General features: G+C 40.4%; 1 protein-coding gene across 1 annotated transcript in view; it reads left to right on the forward strand.

Annotated features, from left to right (window-relative positions):
• Positions 1 to 19,577: 19,577 nt before the first annotated feature.
• The window catches only part of ANPEP (alanyl aminopeptidase, membrane), a 115,970-nt gene continuing 114,138 nt past the window's right edge, over positions 19,578 to 21,409 (forward strand). Inside the window, exon 1 of the mRNA XM_066592771.1 lies at positions 19,578 to 19,814. The gene's annotated coding sequence lies outside the window, so the exon portion shown is untranslated. The remainder of the gene's footprint in view (positions 19,815 to 21,409) is intronic.

Below are 21,409 nucleotides of genomic sequence, written 5' to 3' on the forward strand. Positions count from 1 at the left end.
CTGGCGATTTTAGACGCGCTTGTGCTGTGCGGCCTTCTCCCTTCTGAATGGGGCCGCTCGTGCCGGAGAGCTGCTCTTTGTAGCTCCGCCCCGTCACGTGTGTCGATTCCAGCCAATCAGGAGGCTGGAATCGGCAATGGACCTCAGAGTGAAGATCCCGGCGGCCATCTTACTAAGGTAAGTAAGAAGAAGGAAGAAGTCGCCGCAGCGCGGGGATTCGGGTAAGTACTACCCGTTTTTTTTTTTTAACACATGCATCGGGTTTGTCTCGCGCCGAACGGGGGGCCTATTGAATAAAAAAAAAAACCGTTTCGGCGTGAGACAACCCCTTTAAATTACGTGGGCTTATAACTCATATTTCAATAAGACCTGTAAAGACCAATTTTAACCCTTTGCAATCCAATTTTGGATTCAGGGTCTCCTAGGGGGCTTTCTCTTTCTGCCATTATACAATGGCGCCACCTGCTGGCTAGAGCCAGTACTGCGGTATTGGACATGCTGTAGAGGCCTCCGACAACAGAGCGGCCAGCAATATACAGTAAGAATACCGTGCTGGACGTCTTCCGACATCAGAAGCTGTACAGCCTTCAATCAGAATGTCTTTAGACGTCAGAGAGTGGATTGGAAAGGGTTAAGTGGGGGTAATATGACACAAATGCTGTTGGGCAGAAGTGAACATCTACCGAAGCAACAAGGTTCCATTGGTCGGGGGTTTGAGCCACTCAGCTGCTGTTACTAGCTGGCTCCCAAAACCACCCGGAGCAGGGCAAGAGATGAAGAAAACACAAATTTGGTGGGATAGCTCTCAGCCAAGCAGGGGTCAAAAGGGCAGCTCAGTGCTAATGGTAAAAAATCCCATGCATTTTGTATTGTGTTTCCATATTTTTGTCTACCTCCTGTATATATCAACAAGCACCACATAAGCACTTGATTTAAATAATTATGAGGGCTCCAAATAAATATATTTCATATAGCACTCGGATATATACCGTTGATTACCTTGGCCTAACAAAACCTTTGCTTGTCCTCAACAAGACATCTAATCCAGACAGTTCAACTAATTTTGTTTTTTTAGGCTAGTTTCACACAGGGCGAACACGATTTTGCCATGAGAAAATTACGGTAAAATCATATCTTTGTTCCTGCCATTTTTATGTATCGCTGCCGCACGCAATAAAATCACGTGTTTTTTTATCGCAAAATTTAATGGGACTTTCTAATGTTAAAATCGAATGCATGTTTGTTGCATGCGATGCGATAAGAAGCTGGCTCCATAAGGAGACATAAGAGATAAAAAAAAACAAAAACGCACATCGCTGAAAGATAGAGCATGCTGCGATTTTTTGTTCTCTCAACATCAGTGAAAACATCGCTAATGGGAAGGAAACCATTGTACATCATTGGATTCATAATGTGTTTTTTTTACTATAGCATCATGTGATTTTCTCGCTCGTGTGAAACCACCCTTGGGCAGAGATGTAGTTGTCACTTTAATAACCCCCTTCCCAGACTGTTACCACTATCGCATCCTATTGCAGATTTGTCAGGGTTAAGTTTTCATTTGAGCAGAATTACTTGAAGAATAGTAAGAAACCAAAGGTGAAAAGGTGGTGGAGTCATGGGTCAGGATGTTTATGCATACAATTTGATTTGTGTATTCACATTTTAGACATGTCCACTTGTGTGTATATATATAAGATTGTTTGGTATCCATATGTGATATAAATCGAAACGTTGCAACATTTTTCATGTACCATATGGGATCATAAATAAAGCTGGAAGGAGGACTTGCTGACATTGTCTTGCTTTTTCTTTTGGACTATTGCTCACCTTTTGGAAACATTCTGTTGCAGTCTGTTTCTTCTTAACTTTTCCAAGCTAGATTTTTTTTCTTCAATAGTGTTTCGAGCGAGTAGTGCCTTATGTGAGTACCTGCCCGCTCGTCTCTAAAGATTCGTCTGCCGGCGCGGGTGAGCGGTGAGTTGCAGGAGTGAGCAGGGATGAGTGGGGGGAAGAGAGGGAGAGATCTTCCCTCCGCTCCTCCCCGACGCTCCCCGCCCCCCCACCGGCAGCCGAATCTTTAGAGACAAGCGGGCAGGTACTCGCTCGAGTAGTTTGCCTTAGCGAGTATGCTCGCTCATCTCTAATTATGAACCAAACTAAGCCCCATTTAGACACATAGATTATTGCTCGAAATTCGTTATAACGATAAAAGTAAACGATCGTTTTGGTTTTAAAGGCGAACATTTTTAACCTAACGAAAATCGTTGGAAAATGTCGGGCTCTATTATCGTTGTGTAGTGTCTGCATTGAAAACGTCCCTAAAATCGCTGAACGACTGAACAATGGATTTAAAGCGGACTGAAAGTCAACAATGAGCGAATCTTTAACAAAAACTGCACGACGGGCGCAAGATAGACTCAACGATTATCGCCTAAACGATGGCTTTTGAGTGACTTGCGAACGATAATCGTTGTGTCTAAATCAAGAGGAAGAACTCACATGGTTTTAAATTCCCTGCAGATGCCCCTGACGCCAATCAGTGAAGTATAGACTGCTTGTCCTGCTCTTATTAACGATCAATCCCTCTTGTAGTTGGTGCGATTTTGACAGTGAAATTTGTTTGAAATTTCAGTTATAAAAGGTACACAATACCTACAATTCTCTAATGCCTAAAACTATAGATTTACCCAACTGTAACGCTATAAAAGCATTGTGTTAACTTGAAGAGGTGATTTCGAAAGTGACCTAAATCCAACAAATGTCCTTTCAACATAACATGATTTTCTGTGATGTGATTTTGGACACTTTAGAATAAAATGTGATCTTTGCAGTAAATATTTTTAGGTATTTGTTGTTGGCTATAATGTATTGCTAATAGGGATGAGCGATTATACTCGCTAAAGCACTACTCGCTCGAGTAATGTGCCTTAGCCGAGTATCTCCCCGCTCGTCCCTGAAGATTCGGGAGCCGCCGCAGCTGACAGGTGAGTTGCGGCGGGGAGCAGGGGAGAGAAGGCGGGAGAGAGAGATCTCCCCTCCGTTCCTCCCCGCTCTCCCCCGCAGCTCCCCTCCCCGCGCCGACTCCCGAATCTTCAGGGACGAGCGGGGAGATACTCGGCTAAGGCACATTACTCGAGCGAGTAGTGCCTTAGTGAGTATACTCGCTCATCCCTAATTGCTAATGATGATACAGTAGGCACCATGAAGAGTATATAACTGCTCTTGCCTCAGTGTCTTCAGCAAATGGAAATAAGTCATTTTGGAAAATCATCTCTTGAATTGCCTTTTAATGAAATGCTAATAGGAGAGGGCAGCAATCACTTCATTATCACTATGACACTATAATAAATGTTTAATCAGTAATTGGTATGTGACATGTTAGATGTTAATAGTAATGAAAATATAAACTATGAAACAGATTATCAAGAATTCTAGTTTTTTTTTCACTTTGGGTGTGGAATCCTTATCATCAGAGCAATCATTTAGTTGTGTTTGGATATATGCTGCAGTATGTATTTCAGTAGGTGTATGCTCAATAGATTCATGTAGACATATTCTAAATGGGACATAAATGTATCATTAGGCTTTGTCCTTATATTACATGGTTTTAATCAAAACAATTCATTATTCATTGTGGACAGAATGAGCAATTCTTGTGTTCCCCAGAAACCTCATTTTGAAACATCATGTTCTAGGATGTATATAACAAATGCAACATGTCAGATACATTGTATTCTGAGTTGGACAGAAGGCTATTGTGCCATAAATGTGAAGTGCCAATTGTAATGATAATACACTTTATAAACCCTTTATTGTTCATATTTGTAATCACAATACACATTGTTACTATTATATTTGTATAACAGTAATTATAGTTATGTTAACCTCTTAATTATTATCCTATGTTGGTGTTTCTAATGATCAGGCAGTTTTTCATTGCATTTCAAGATCCATAACATTTTCAATCTTTCATAGACATGCAAGCTGTCTAAGGGTGAAAATCCCCACCAAAATCTGGGTCACATTCTGCAGCGGCAAAATCTGTACAGTTGTTGTAGATTTTGGTGTGGATCCACAGCAAACTTCACCGCTTCAATTAAAAGAGCAAAGTCTGCTGCAGATACGAGGGGCTGCTGATACGTCTTTGGCTTTACCCAGAAAGAAACGAGATAGGAAGATGAAACTTTACATTTATTCCACATACTCTCCACTGATGTCAACACACTTCTTACATCGGTATTCCAAGTTCTGTAAGCCTTGCAAAAAGAAGGATTTCAGTTGTCCCTCAAACCAGTCATCTGTAGCAGCCATGGCATCAGAAATGGGGTGAAATTTGGTCCCCTTGAGGTGTTTCTTCAGGTTTGGAAACAGATGATAGTCGGAGGGAGCTAGATCTGGTGAATAAGGTGGGTGGTCAACCAGCTGGAAGCCTAGCTCCACCAGGTTTGCCGTGGTCGCTGGTTCAGTGTGAGCGGAGGCGTTGTCTTGCAGGAACAAGATTCCTTTGGACAGCTTGCCGCACCTTTTGGCCTTCAGAGCTGCCTTCAATTGGTCCAAAAGTTCAATGTAATACCTTGCATTGATAGTGGAACCATTTTGAAGGTAGTCCACTAGCAGCACGCGCTCCTTGTCTCAGAACACAGACGCCATCACCTTAGTGGCTGAACTTCTTTGGGCGAGGAGAACCACTGTGCCTCCCTCTTTTGACTACTCCTTGCTTTCAGGGTCATACAAATAAATCCAGGTCTCATCCATAGTAACCAGTCGATCCAGGAAGTTCTTATCAGTCCGGAAGCGCTGACAAATGGACCGGGAAGTTTTCACTCGCATACTTTTCTGATCTGTTGTCAAACATTTGGGGACCCACTTTGCAGATAGCTTCTTCATGTTCAAATGTTCATGGATAATGACAAAAACAAGTTCATGAGAAATCCCCATGATGTCTGCAATTCCTTTAGCTGAAATTCGCTGATTCTCCAGTATGAGGTTGTGCACAGCATCGACGATCTCCGGAACAACAACCTCTCTCGGTCGTCCAGGACGTTCCTCATCATTGGTGCTGAAGTGGCCTGTTTTAAATTTGGCAACCAAGTTCTTAACTGTAGAATATGAGGGGCATTGATCCCCCAATGTCTGCAACATATCACCATGAATATCCTTTGCAGACTTTCCTTGCAGAAACAAGAATTTTATCACTCCTCTGCTCTCATTTGCTGTGAATATCGCCTTAGACTCCGCCATTTTGTTTTCCCGCGTGCCTAGATTACTGTTGTCATAAGCTACAAACACAAAATTTTGAAAACATATATTAGACACATAAGGCTTTCATGTGATGCAACATTCATTACCATAGAAACAAAAAAAGAACATAAAGCAAAGACTTATCACCACCCCCTCGTATACATCATAATTCAAATCAAAATTCACACCATATGGTTCAGATTTATAGGCGGATTCTGTTGCCGATCTGCACCAAAATCCCCCGCACAAATTATGCTGTGAATGTTAATGCTGATCTGCACTAAAATCTACAATGTGTGAACACTGCTTAGGGCTCTATTGTGGAACAAATAATCCTTTAGTTTCCACCAGAACAGTAAAATACACAATATTTGCTTTGTGTCATGAGTGTTCAGGGAATTCCTAGTTTTGGAATAATTTTAGCCCAATAATCTAATTACAGTAATTCCTCAAAATGTGTTTGTAGTTTGTAGTTGTTTCATACATTCCTGAAAGCCAATATGAGCTGAAAAACAGAATAAAGAATATTATTGTTTATATTGTTTTTCACCACATCCTCTGTAGGGTGTGTTAATTTGTTATTAGTAATTTGTGAAATTGAGCTATTATCCTTTCCATCTTGTAAGCACGGACTCACGCTGAGCAACAAATTTGATATTTACGAAAATCTTCCCTAACCTTTCTCTAAGCCCCAGGTCACCTATCTGCCCATGATCTTCTGCTCTCTACTAGTATCGGTTTGTAAGGCTGAGAAAAGACTTACATTAGGTGCATCCAGTTCAGTTCAGAAGCCGATTTTCCTCATCTAATAGACAAATCCCCCTCTGACTCCAAATACGGCAATCAGAATAATCCCTGGATCATCAACCCTGCTGAAGTAATCTAGTGACTATAATTGATGATATTACTGCACTCAAGAAAGGCGCCCAGGGCATCCCGAACACTTTTAATGCATTCACCATCACAACGTCCTCAGGCAAAGAGTTCCATAGTCTCACTGCTCTTACAGTAAAGAACCCCCTTCTATGTTGGTGTAGAAACCTTCTTTCCTTTGCATGTAGAAGATGCCCCCTTATTATAGATGCAGTAGTGGGTATAAATTGATCACGGTAAAGACCTCTGTATTGCCTATTGATATAATTATTTGGCCCACCCCCTTGGTCATCTTTTTTTCTAAAGTAAATAGCCATAATTTTGATAATCTCTGAGTATTGGAATCCAAGTATTCTATTCACTTTGGTTACACGCTACAAGCTAGAGTATGTCTTTCTTATGTACTGGTAGCCAAAGCCCAATATTGCACGTGCAGTCTGATCAATGCTTTGTAATGTAGAAGCTCCATTTTCCTCATACTCTCATATTTAGGACTCCACTCATGTCTCCCTTATTTTACAAAATTGTTTCTTTGTAGTTCTCCGGGGCTTTGATTTTGATACCCTTACTCTTGGTATCCCAATTTAGGAGCTGTGGTGTGATTCAGCAGTGTGTGTGAGTTCCCCTTTATTGTTTTTCAAGCACAGCTCCATAGATTTTGTAGTGGCTGTGCTTGGTAGTGCAGTTCACTCCCATTCACTTGAATGGGACTAAACTGCAGCTCTCTGCAATACCAGGCACTACCAAGATAAACCCTTTCAGAGGTTGTTTTATGAAGGCAAAAGCTGTTCATGATCCCTTTAAAAGAATAAAGATATCATAGAGTCTAGAAACCCTCTATGAGCCTCATAGTGTCCCCCAGGTAATAATACATTTCTCATGCAGCAGAAAGAGTCAAAGCTTGTGCACCAATAAATTCTGACTGTTCAGCCTCTATTTACTTGATACCCTTCCTACAAGGCTCTTTATTCATTCAGCGATTCATAAATCCACCTCGTTTGTAGTGTGATCTAGCTGTCCCTAAACCATGTACACAGAGCCTGTACCTCTGTTCACAAAAGCTGCACAGCTCCCTCTCTATGCTGCCATTCAGGCCTTATCCTGGAAGCAATACTTCTGAGCCCATTACATTCAATGGAGCATGTTGCAATTTTTTTTCCAAGATAGCAACTAAAGCACCGTTTTCCCCATAGCCATGTATGGATGTGAAAGCTGGACTACAAAAAAAAGCTGATAGAAGGAGGATCGATGCGTTGGAGCTGTGGTGCTGGTGACAGCTGCTGTGTAGCCCTGGACGGCGAGAGTAACAAACAGAGAATCGTATAAGACCCGAGATATCACTGGAGGGTAAGATGACTGGGCTCACGCTCACGTATTTTGGCCATGTAATTCGAGCAGAGTCGCTAGAAAAATCTATAATGCTTGGATAGATCAGAGGCAAAAGAAGACCGAGCCGCCAAAGAACACGATGGCTGATACTGTCAGAGCTGATACTGGCATGGATATCACACAACTGAAAGAAGCAGCGCAAAACCAAAAAACATGGAGGAAGCTCGCCTTTAGGGTCGCTGAGGGTCGTGAATGACTAAACGGCTAACAACAACAACAACACACCTCTATGGGAACACTATTATAGCGCCGCTTTGATTTGTCCTAGATTTGTGCCACATAAAATGCTGCTTAGAGTCGTTTTCACTCTATCAGTCTTTGCCCGTCCATGCATCTGAATGTCTGGCATGTAACAATACATTTTCCTTGCAGCTATGTGCGAGGCAGCAGAGTGGATCCACAAAACCAAATTGGCTTGGGGCTAGATCTGAGGGCTGCACCAGGTTTCCCCAGTTTTCACCCTTCAACCCCATCAATCAGGACCTGGTCTTCGCTGTGTGACCTCAGACTGTGACCCTAGAAATAATATTCTTTATGAGGCTGCTAATATAAACTGGTAAACATTTCCATAATACCATAGGGTGTAGACAGAGACACGGTTCTAGAACAGAGCTGAGGTCAGGACAGGCAGAATACTTCTGTAATGGTAAGGGGCTAATCATACTGCTTTAGCTCTGTCCGTTTCATGAACGGAGTTCTGAAGTGTGTCCCAGCCCCTAAAAAAGGTCAGGAGGCACAGCAAATAGAGTAATAATATTTAATTAACAAGCCGAGTGGAGAATCCAGGAAACTGAGTGGAACAGGCATGGATGAAAATCCAGGAGAACTTTCAGAACACTGAAGTATATGGATAATCCAACAACAGACCCGCTATGTTTTTATCACTATGATATTTTATTTAATTACTATATAAAAAAAAATATATAGTTTTTTAGATATATGTTATTTCTTTTACCGATTGGATTTCATGAATTTCTTGTATCTAGTAGCATTATTAAAGGGGTAAATTCTATTTCGTTTATTATTGCTCTTAATTATTGATTTTATTTTTGTCTCTTCATTTTATTATATTATCATTTATCCTACCTGCTACTTTACATTAGTTTTAGTAGTATTCTTTCCCGCCATTTTATTAAGAAGGGGCTACGTCCTCAAAACACATTATTTGTGCTGCCTATCATTTGAAAATTTAAAAAAGAACAAATTGGGTTAATACCTTTGCTTTTATGCGCTTTACATTACAAGGGTTGTGCCCACGTTCCATCATTTTCTCCTTTTTACAATTACGCACCTCTCTGAAGTTGGCACACAGCATAATAATTTGACTCTTTTCAGGGTCCTATGCACACGCTCTGCCATAGACTTGCATGGAGAGCATGCGCACGGGACCCTGAAAAGAGTTGGATTTTCGTGCTGCATGCCAACTTCAGAGGAGCAGACAGCTGAATCGCCAGAGCAGGTGAATATAAAAAATACATCACCTGGCTTCCTGTCCCCATCCACTAACAGCATCATAACTTAGTTTACAGTGGGGATATGGAAAACTCCATAAGAGATAAACACATTAGATTGTAACTTATCCGTATTAGCATCTTCAAATGTAAATGTTGATTTTGTATTAAATACAGCATTCCTCCCTTAATTCCAACAATTTCTTAGATCTTATTGTATTTACTAAGAGATTTTATATGTTGATTTGTGGACATAGGTGTGATAATATACAGTATTTATTACTTAGTGTTTACTTAAAAACAAATATCTTTACTTTCTGACTCCAGTACAACCATTGTAGCAGATTATTTGTTCACAATATGCTATGAAGATGAAAAGATATAGAGATGAAAAGGATTGTTACGACATTCTCGATTACATGTACTGTAATTTGAGAAATATCACTTGCCTCGAATCACTTGTTTTGCAATCTTTACAGTACTTCTAGGAGACATCTCCAGATCCTCAGAGTACGGCATCCAACGAAACAGCCACACATTTCATTCAGATTACCTCTGAATTCAATAAAACAATGCTCTGTGTGAATTCAGAGGCTCACAGAGTATTTTTCCCATAAATGTTTCAACTTTATGGTTTCTATACAGCTTGTAACTTCTACTCAACTGTAATATGTCCATTTGCATGATGCATAAATCATAGAAATTACTGTCAATTCGGGATGATCTGAGGGTAAAGCACACATACAATATCCATAGAACATCAACTCCAGCTAGATTTTGCTTCCTGGAGCTCATTAAAAGTATAAATGTGATCCAGAATTCGTGTGGGGATTTATTTGGCTCTTTAGAACTTCTAGCAAGTTTTGGAAACAGTGTAACTTTGCTACTGAAGCCAGATGATTATAACTCTGTAACTTTCAGTTTACAAATCACTATTTTTTTGTACTGAAATCTAATAAATCAAAATACATTTTTATGATTCAAAAAGCCTCTGACTTAATTTTATAATGCAAATAATGGTTTAACCAAATCATTCTAATTTCAGGTCTGTACTAAACGAATTGTGAATTGCCAAACTGTATCATAGTTACTTCTTTCCCTGTAGGAAACATGGGGCCTCTAACTTGGCAAGTGTTCCTGGTGCTTACCCTCCAAGTTGCTGGCCATCTATTCAGTGTTCTCTCAGTTCAGGGCTGGGAATACATCTGCTACTTTCTTTCACAGGTCATACAGAACATCTATATTAACTGAAAGAAGCCTGCTTGGGAATACATGAAATTCCATTTTTAAAGAATGGTATATCTTTGACACTAGATGTATTGCTACACCAACAAGCCAAGCTGTTCTGTATAGGGAAATTCGAGGGGGGTTTTAAGCAGGCCAGCACCCCTGCTACATCTAGAAGCTTTCATACAGCATGTAAGAGAGCTGTCTAAGATTTTTATTACTTTGGCCAGGCCTATGAACCTTTTTCATAGAATTAATCTCCAGGGTGTGCTGGAAACTCTATGAAATAGCACATTATGACGCTTCCAAGGACTACTATTTCTTTGGACAATCACTCTTTTTTGTTCTGCAGTTCGAACTTCAAAAGGCAAAGCAAATCAAAAAGCCGCTGAACTTCAGGCAACAATTGTCTTTGTTCAGTGGCCAGAGGAGTCGGAAACTGCTTTATATAGAGTTACATTTCATGGCTAACCCTTCCAGTTTGCTTCCTTCTGAACTGCAACATTTGAAGCTATAAAACTAATATAATAATCACAAAAACTACTGATGTTACCCATAATGCTAGAAACAAGCTTACAGATGACAACTTGTGCCCACCATTTTATTTATTAACCCCTTCATGACCAAACTTTTTTATTTTGCTTTTACGACCACAGGAATTTTTATGCTTTTACATCCCAATGTTCTTAGATCCAAGGAGCAAGTACAACTCCTGTGCCCGCATGATGTAACTGTAACTGTATATCCATTTGTAGGAAAGCACTGCAGTATTCAAATATTGAACTCTGATCAATTTGTTCCTGGTTTAGCTTAGTGGTTGTTATACGCTTGTATTGGATGTTCCTGAGGTTCACATATTCTAATTTACAGTAAGGCCTCATGTCCACGGGTGGGTCGGATTCCGCATGCAGGAGCCTGCAGTGGAATCCGACCTTGCCTGCGGCCGAGACCCTGCTTACCCGTCCAGATCTTTTTTCTATACTGCAGATGTGTGCAGAAGTGCCCGCAGGCTCGCTGAGAAACGTGTGTAGTAGAGGTTTTCTTTTTTCAAACTCCTGCTTTCCCGCGGAATTCGCATCCTGCGGACAGGCTGCGGATCTGACGGCTTCCATTGACTTTAATGGAAGCCGTCTATGCGGAAACTGCACTGAAATGGAGCGTGCTACCATTTGATTTCCACATCCAAAGATCTGCAAATCAAATCTGCATGCTTTAATTCAGTTGCGGGTGCCCATGTTTCCCTATGGGCGGCTTGAACTGTGGATCATCCACAATTCAAATCCATCCGTTGACATTGGGCCTTAAAGTTATTCAATTCTTTATAATGACAACCAACTTGTTTTTCACAAAAATGATTGAAAAATTAACAACATATCCTCCTCCTTATTATGTCATGTATTAGTAAGTGCTTTCTGGACAAAAACAGCAGCACACGTCCATTGATTGTGTCTGATACTGTAGCTCAGTTAGCTTAATTGAAGGGAAAACAGCTGAACTGCAATACCACACACAACCTGTGGACAGGTGCGGTGCTGCTTTTGGAAGAAAGCAGCCATGTTTTTCTAGTTTTACACAACCCCTTTAATATATATTTACTCTGTGTTCAAGAAAATTAGGATCATGGAAATATTCAAATATTTTAGTATAGATTTTTAAATGCACCATTTTGAATTAAATTTATACTTTTTTTTAGATACAATAAAAAATGGTCATCTGGTAAGTAGTTAAACTATATTCAATGGACTTAGAATGGCAAGTGGGTCCCAGTCCGATTCTAAATGAGAATGGAGATGTCCGTCAGAATGAAAATATCCTGGATTACACAGCTACTATACTGATGTCATTTATATGATCGGTATAGAAGGTACAGTACAGTAAATCTCTGAAAACTCAAACTGTGTTGTAATTTTGGGAGCATTAGATAAATAATTTACCCGGTACAGAAAGCACCCAAGGTACTTCCATCCAGATGCAGAAATGTAATAAAATAAACAGTGGTTCTTGTGAAGATGATTGTTTTTTCTTCCCATGATCCTTGTGGGGGAGAGGGTTTGGGGGCGTTATGTATTCATTATAGTATTATGCTGATAACCTAATATTAACTGGATTGTTACTAAGATGCATAAAACAAATAAGGAGTAAATAATTACAGAAAAGAATGTGATTATCATGGAGCTTCTTTCTCATCTCTCTAGTAAATTGTTCATCGGTTCGCTAATTCTTTTGGTGGATCACATTCTTCTAGTAATTGTAAACTGAGGGAATCATTAACTAGTCAGACACATGCAATGTACTAGATGGTAGGAATCACCTTTTTAATCATTGTGTGGTGTGACCATCTTTGAAGAGTGGGTGTAGGATTTAGGAGCTTCATTGTTCTACCTGAAGCACATTGTAATCCTGATTGTGGGGAAACATCTTTATTTCAACGTGTGAACTATAGAAAGGACCGTCTATACGCGGGCAGATTTGCATTGTGGAATCCGGGTCGGGCGTCCGCCTCTAGATTCTGTAGCAAATACAGTCCATAGCATGCTATGGAAAAGTGATTCTTCCTGCAATTATGGTTTCCACTTGCAGAAGACAAACCGCAGCATGCTCCCTTTTTGCACCAATTCCGCACGGAAGCCAATAGAAGCCATCCAATCCACGGTTCCTCCACAATAGACAGTGGGAAAAGCAGGAGTTTAAAAAGAAAAATAACACTGGTGCCAGGTCAGAATTCCGTATTCGGAATCCGATCAGCTTACGTGCAGGTAGCCTAAGGGCTAGTTCACACTAGTGCTAGGGTTCCATTTTCCTGCTCAATTGCAATCCCTGGTTGAATGGATCCATCGTATAACGAAACAGACTGGTGCAGAATGGATCCTATTGACTATATTGGGTCCATTCCGCTCCCTTTTTGGCCATCAGGCATTTTACAGTATGAAATAGCGCTGCATACTGCACTATTTTGTCCTGTTTTTTAGCAGAAATCAGTAAAGGGGTTGAAGCAAAACCTCCTGAGGTCAACGAACCCTAAAGTCTTCTATGTTTACTGTACATAATGTATATGAATAGGATAGAAATGCTCAATGTATAAATGTATCTAATTGTTGAAGAAATATTTTGTAAAATCTACTACACTACATGACTCAGAAGGGCCTGGCCTTAAAGACACAAGATGAGAAACCAAGGCATGAGTGCCGAAGTAAGGACAGGTCACAAAGCATGCATTTTACGTATCCTTTCCTTATGCACTGTTACTCATAAAATAAGTATATTTTGCACCTCACTTACACAGGAGTCCTAATGCTGAAATGATCTAAAGTTTCCTAATATAGTTGGAAATCTCCCTGCTGCAATCTATCAGGTCTTGTGAGGCGGGAATAGCTCTTTTTACATCAAATGAATGACCTTGATAACTCCAATTTACTATGCTACATCCCTTCAAAGACAGTTAGACTGTTTCCACCCTACAGTAACCACATGCAACTGAAATCCCGCTCGCCGGGAAACTTTACTGGTGAAAGGTGGAGAATTTGGGTACTTTTCAGTGATGAAACCGCTAAAAAAAATGTAGGGTGTAAAATTGCAGGAAAAAAAGCACAGTCTTGCAAAACTTCAGTGTTATTGCTACTATTCATCTGCAATGTGAGAGACCATTAAAATGGGGCAGATAGTTTTGTGACTGACAAAATAGCTTACTAGTTTTCCAAACAAGTAAAATAACATAAGTAGTTTTATTTGACCAGAAAATTCTAACATTTCAGGCCGGTTGCACACGGGCGATCCGTATTTCGCATGCAGGATCCTGCAGCGGAATCTGTCTGTGATCCCAGCCAGCCTATTTACCTGTCTTTTCTGCATTGCGGCTCGCTGTCAGTTATGCGCAGTAGAGACTATATTTTTAAAAATTGTATTTCCCTCGCCGTCGCTAGGCAATGACTCGGGTACTCGCTGTGCATGCACATTGTCAATGGAGGCTTTTGGAAGAGTCCGCAGCAAAATAGAGAATGCTGTGATTTTTCCTCTGCTCGCGGAATACGCAAGAAAAAAGCAAAAGTACATACCTTTCAATACATGTGACTTGCTGCAGATCCTCCAGAAATTCAGTCGTGTAAAGCCCTAAATGCACTCGGGCGGAAATTCCACAGTGGGATTTCTCGCAGAATTTCCACCCATGCACGCTGCCATAGGATTGCATTAAATAATGCAATTCTACGCAGACCGATGCGATTTGACCACGTGCAAACTCGCACGGTAAGCAAATCACGTCATGTCCTATTTCTGTGCGCCTCGCAGAGGGCTGCACAGAAATGTCACCTCTGACACGCCAGCTCTGCTCTGCGCATGTGCTGACTGGACGGCAGCCGGTACATAGCAGAGCGGAGGAGACGCCGGAGGAGGTGAGCCGCGGGGGTTACTGCAGGGGCACAGCTCGCATTCCCTGCGAGAATTTTCGCTGCGGGATTCAGCCCAGCTGTCTGCACGAGGCATTTTGCAACAATGTTACTCACTGCGCAGCACAGCAAACGAATTCTTTACCATGCATATTGCTAAATGTCACTCCTATTTCAATTTCCAAGAAACCCTTGCTTGTTCGAATTGTATTCACATCTAATGCTCATGCTACAACATGGATCTGTAAAATGGAGCCCAGGGAAATATAAGGGTCTATACTGTTCTCAAGGCACACAGAGGTTTTTTCTCATGAATTCCTTTTGAATCTGAGTGAAATATACTATCCTACCAAAAGTAATTAGACACCCGAACAAGAATAAAAAGACATATGTATTTATAAAATGTTAATACTCAGTGGGGCTCCTTTGGCTCTAATGATATTTGATACTCTCCGCAGCATACTTTCTACTAACTTTTCATACACTTCAGCTAGAATTTCCCTCCATTCATCCTGCAAATGTCTGGTGAGTTCTCTCAAAGACGATACATCAGCCCATCTACAATGGTGGAAGGAGCATTGTTATTGGATAGTTAAGCAATGGAGGAACATTCTATGGAGTGACGAATCACGCTACTCCATCTTCAAATGAGATGGAGGTACCTGGGTGTGGAGTATGCCGGGGAATGCCTTTTGCCCGACAGTTAAAGAGGCATTCCAGTTATGCAAAGTTGCTGTCACATGAATGCAAATCAAATATTAAAGTTTGCTTGGATGGTCTGCTTTGGATTTTTGTCTGTAGCTCTAAAAACCATTACCTTCTCCTGGCACTTCCGAAATGTTCATTCATAGGTTGCCCTCGATACGATCTGTAACCATTCAAGAGCTATAGGTCGGGCTTGCTCAGTAAGAACGCTGAGGGTCAACTTTTTTTCTGTTCAACTCTTGGGACCAGAATGCTGACCAATAACAGGGCAGCACTTAGTGGAGACATACACAACAAGCCAGTACAGAGTGGGAAATTGTGAGAAATGTAATTTCAAGCAGCATATCAGGAGGGATGCCTCGGCCATCTTGGAAAATAGTAATGTGGGGAAACATCAGAAATGGAGGACAAGATAAGAAGGTAATGGCTGCATGATTTGTACTCATAAACATCTGTGTATATACCTGTCTCACACACCTTTCATATCTGGAATTTTTGAAAATTCACTTCACAACCGGAATACCCCTTTAAGTATGGCGGAGGTTCTGTTATGGTCTGGGTATGTTTTACATGGCATAGTCTTAATCAGTTGGTTGTAGTGGGAAGAACCATGAACATGGGGGTATATCTAGACATTCCAGACAATAATGTACTGTTGATAATGTGGCAATACTCCAGGAATGGTCAGCAATACGTCCAACAAGACAACACACCTTGTCACAAATCCAGTGCTGTTTTACTTTGGTTTGAGGATATGGATGTTCCATTATTGGACTAGCCTGTGCAGAGTCACAAACTGAATCTTATTGAACACCGTTGGGATGAACTGGAACATTGGGTCAGGAAGTATGGACAGCCTCCATCTTCTTTTGAGAGAATTTGCCAGATATTTGCAGGATCAATGGAGGAAAATGCCAGCTGAAGTGTATCAGACGTTAGAAGAAAGTATGCCACAGAGAGTATCCAATGTCATTAGGATCAAAGGAGCCCCACTAAGTATTAACATGGAAATAAATTCTACTTTTGATTCTTGTTCAGGTGTCCAAATACTTTAGGTAGGATAATGTATCAATTATGTTATCCTCCACTGCATGCCAGATTATGGAGTAATTCTCTCCCAGAAGAAATGCATCACATAGGCACCATATAGCAGCACATGGAGTTTCTACAGATCCATAAACACAACAAAGCTAAGTGTCAAATGACTGTTAATGAATTTAGAGAAGTTATCATTGTATATTTCTTTAACTGAGCATATCAGACCATTTAATGTTGTTGTTCATAAGATGACTGGCTAACTAAACATGCAGTTCTTAACAAAAGAGGATGAAAAGTGTCTGTTAAGTGAACTACAATTAAATGCTTCAATTGGTTGAATTGATGGTTTTTTCATGGAGACCTGTTTATGGAAAATCTTTCTAGGGTGACTTCAATCTTAACTTTTGAATTACAACTGGAGTTCATTAGATGCATAGAATCATTGAATGGTAGAGTTTGAAGGGACCTCTAGGGTCTTCAGGTCCAACCCCTGCTCAATGCAGGATCATTAAATCATCCAAGACAGATGTCTGTCCAGTCTATGTTGTAACCCTTCCATTGAAGGCGAACTCGCCACCTCCTGTTGCAACCTGTTCCACTCATTGATCACTGTCACTATCAAAAAGTTCTTTCTAATATCCAATCTGTGTCTCTCAGTTTAATCTCATTGCTTCTCCTCTTTCCTTGTACAAATGAGAATAGGGCTGATCCCTCTGCAGCGTGACAGCCCTGCAGATATTTGTAGACAGCTATTAAATCTCCTCTCAGCCTTTGTTTTAGCAAGCTAAACTTTCCCAGATGCTTTAACCGTTCCTCATAGGACATGATTTGCAGACCGCTCACCATCAGACTAGTAAATGCTATAATCATTGGGTAATAGAGTGACAACATATAGTGGGCTGTACCATCTAACCCCCATTTAAGGAGCTTAGGTGTGTTCACTCAGTCATGCTGTCAGTCCACCATCAGGGCTGACATGCCGCCATTTTTTTGTTTTGTTTTGTTTGGTTTTGCCTTATCTATACTCTAATCTTTATCTTTAGAAAGAGCAGGACTTCACTCTGAATCTTCAGAACCGATTTAGATAGTATTAGGTTATCCTAATCTTGATTAACTTATTCAAGTTGATTACAGAACAAACTTAGAATACGGCCTTGATTATATATAGGGGTTTCTTGCATAGGGGGGTACAGTCCTGGTCCAATTGAGCCACTAAGAACTGTCTCTATTTACTCCTATGCTAAGTCGCTATTTGAAAGATATGAGAGATAGAATGATATCGCCCCTATTGTCAGGGGAAAATTTGGCTATACCAGTAGCGGTCTCTAGTCCACTGGTTTATCCAGATCGACCAGATTTTCCGTTTGGCTATTTTTAGATAGCTCATACGGAACTATATATCAAGCTATGCACAGACTTATAGCGTGTGATAGCATAACTTTCTAGATCTCTGCTCTTACATAATCCTGGGATGTGACCAGTAGCCACCCTCCAGCACAATACACCTGGAGTGAATCTAAGCCCCTGCGGAGCCCACTAGATGGGCAAAACGCGTTGGGCATTGATAGGGCATGCATTAAACTACATCTTCACTACTTATATTACGTATCACAACAGAAATACACGATTCTGGTTGACCAAAACCAACTGACACACTTGACTGACAGTCGTGGTTGTGTTTTTCTTGTGGGCAGCAACTCCGCTTACATATATAGCACAATGAGGGTTGCGAGGGTTACTTATCTGGACATATGACCAGTTAGTACGGATTACCCTTTCTTTTTGGAGCATCAACTCTTTGTTACCTCTCTAGAATTTTATGTTTGTTTGTTTGTTTGGTTTTTCATAGTTTTTATTTGGAATTTAATAAAAGTTAAATTTTAGCATTTACTAGTCTGTAGGCCTAATTAGTAAGCTTGGGATAATTACCTCACGTGATCTAGACTCTATGCTTCTCCTAATACATCACAGAATTGTGTTTGCCTTTTTTGTTGCTACATCACTATGTTGACTCATGTTCAGTCTGTGATTTTATTAGTACTGTGTACCCAAATTCTTTTCACACGTACTGCTGCTTAGCCCAATTCCTCCCATTCTGTATATGCTTTTATGATTTTTCTTGCCCAGATGTAGGACCTTGCATTTCTACTTGTGAAATACCATTCTGTTTGTCAATCCCATGTTTGGTCATTTTTTCAATAAGGATGGTTTGAGATACTTTCTCAAGTGCTTTACTACAGTCAAGATATACTATATCTTCTGCATTTCCCTGATCAACCCAGTCAGTGATTCTGTCATAGAAGGAAATTAGATTAGTCTGGCATGACTTGTTTGTTACAACCGCATGCTGACTCTGGTTAATTACTCCATTCTCATCCATTCACTTGCATATATGCGGTTTAATAATTTGTTCAAAGCTCTTTCCTGGTATATAAATCAGGCTCACAGGCCTGTAGTTTCCTGGGTTCATCATTTTTTCTTTTTTGAAGATAGGGAAAACATTTGCCCTTTTCCAATCTTCTGGAACTTCTCATATTCTCCATGAATTTTCAATTTGCTTTGAATTACATGCATCCTCTAGCCTTCACCATGTAATTCAGTTGTTAAAATGTAAGCTGCTCTATAAAAAGCCTCCATGTAACCCCAAGATAAGTTTAACAAGCCTTGATCTGAATTATTCACCAGTGTGAAACAGTTCAGAAGGAATCCAGCATTAAAGTTCTCCATTACCTTCAATCATTTACTTCCTGCTGCTCTTTGGGTTGCTCTTTATCCACTGATAAAATAATCACCAATATAGCTTGTTCTGCATAGATTTTCATGTTCTCCACACCATGTGATGGGAAGATCAGTACATGTAAAACACACAAAGAAATTATTACCAAACATGATCTCATCTACTATTAAACGGGAGAGTAGCAAAATGTCTGTGATGATATGGTGAGCATTCTTGGAATAAATCCTTGAATAATACATGTAAATCTATAATTTTAGCCTTTATTTAGGCAGTTGTTAGCACCAATTGTTGAATATTCCTGTATTAAGAATGAATGTGTGACCAGGTATTCGCTATTAAATGAGTACATTTTATGTTTTATTCTCCTATTCAAATCATAGTCCAAGCTATTGGACAGTCATGATGTGGTGCACACAAGTGGTTAACTCTGAATATGTGCTGTTTTGGCAGTAGGTCATATTACTTGCATTTATGTACGGAGAAATTCTGCCTACCCTGTTTCTAATTTTGAGATAGTGAGCGAGAAGAAGAAGTTGAACTTATTTGGAGTAGTGGAACAGTCATCCTCACACTTTGTTGAGCGTGTGTTGGTGTCTGTGTAGGAGGACTTCTGTGTGACAGACATTAGGACAGTCACAGATGTCACCATCGTCCCATAAACAGGACCTTTTTACAAACAGAAGAAAGACATTTCTGGGCACTGCAACTTCAGAGGGAACACTGCAAGAGTCCTCGAAGTTTATGAATCTCTGCAATGAATAGACAAAGGTGAGTGAGAGCTCTCATGGTTTTGTTTCCAGTTCTGCAGAATACAATCATCGATTTTTTTTCCAGCACAGGAGTCACAGATCAGTTGAGTTTTTTGTGCCACTTCATTCCCTCAGTCTGTGGCTTTATGTAGCACAGTGTCCTATGTGTTTTAATGATCTGTAAACATGGCAGTAATACTGAAAAGTTCAAATGATGCATGAAATATTATCATGTACCATACGAAAAAGTAAAATATTGGACGTGTAGTAAGATTTCTACATCCAGACTGCACAGTGTCACATTTCATCATTCTGATGATCTGGTTATATTTATGTTTTATTTTTTTCCCTTTATTTATGCAGCACCAACATGTTCCACAATTCTGTACACTACGGTAATGGCTCTCAGTGTTTATAAACAAAGTTTTCTCTGTCTACGGGCAATGCGGTATCCCGCGGCGAAGCTCCGTCGTAAGAGCCACCGCCCGGGAGCAGGAGCTGCCGCCGAATCTCCGCCGGTCAGCCTAATTTAATAGATAGGCTGGCCGCGGACAATGGGGGCAATTCGCAGCATGCCCCGATTAGCCTGCTGTGAGCGGAGAATCGCAATGATTCTCCGCTCGTGGACAGGTGCCGGCCCTTTCCATAGCAATACTTAGTAAATTACTTCAAAGCATCTCAAAAACTGTTACCTTACACTGTGCTGCACATAGGAAGCACAGGATGTGATACCCTCTGGGATACATACCCTCAGTAGAGATGTTGTCATAGGAAATCAATCATCATTCTAACAATTTATCTACAACTGCAAGAAGAAGTAAGTGAACCCTTGAGTTTAGTAACCCCTTTAGCAGCTATCACCTCCAGCAAATGTTTCTGTAACTGCAAATAAGATTTTAAGAACATTGAAGAGGAATTTTAGATAATTTGTCCTTACAAATGTGTTTTAGTATCTAGGTTCTTTGATGTTTCTGGGATAACTCTGTGAACGGCCCTCTTCAGGTCTTGCCAGAGCATCTTGATATGGTTAAGGTCAGAAATCTATCCCAAAATACAAATCTTTCTCTTTTTTTCGTTAATTCACTTGTGTGCTTTCGGTCATTGTCTTATTGCATCACCCAATGTCTCGTCAGCTTGAGGTCATGGACTGCTGCTCTTACATTCTCCTGTAAAATGTTTTGATGCACTTAAAAAGTCAGTGTTCTTTCAGTGATCACAAGACTTCCAGGCCCCGAGGCTCCAATATAGTCTCATAACTATTATGTTTCCTTCACCATGTTAACAATTGGGATGAGGTTTTGGCGTTTGTTTGTTCTTTTCCCCTAAACATGGCGTTAAGCATTTGTGCTAAAAAAGTTCCACTTTTGTCTCATCTGTTCATAGAACATTTTCCCAGAAGCATTGTGGAACATCCAGCAAACTTGAGATGAGCCAAAAAGTGTTTTCTTGGACAGCAGTTCCTTCTTTCATGGTGGTCCTTCTATTTAACACCATTCTTGTTCAGTGATTTGCTGACAGTGGACAGAGAGGTTTTTGCAGCTTGTGGAATCTTCTATAGGTCTTTGGCAATTATCTTTTTCTCATCTCTCTCATGATTGCCAGTTTTGCTCTGGT

This window comes from Eleutherodactylus coqui, chromosome 2, assembly GCF_035609145.1.
Source record: "Eleutherodactylus coqui strain aEleCoq1 chromosome 2, aEleCoq1.hap1, whole genome shotgun sequence".
Classification (NCBI taxonomy): domain Eukaryota; kingdom Metazoa; phylum Chordata; class Amphibia; order Anura; family Eleutherodactylidae; genus Eleutherodactylus; species Eleutherodactylus coqui.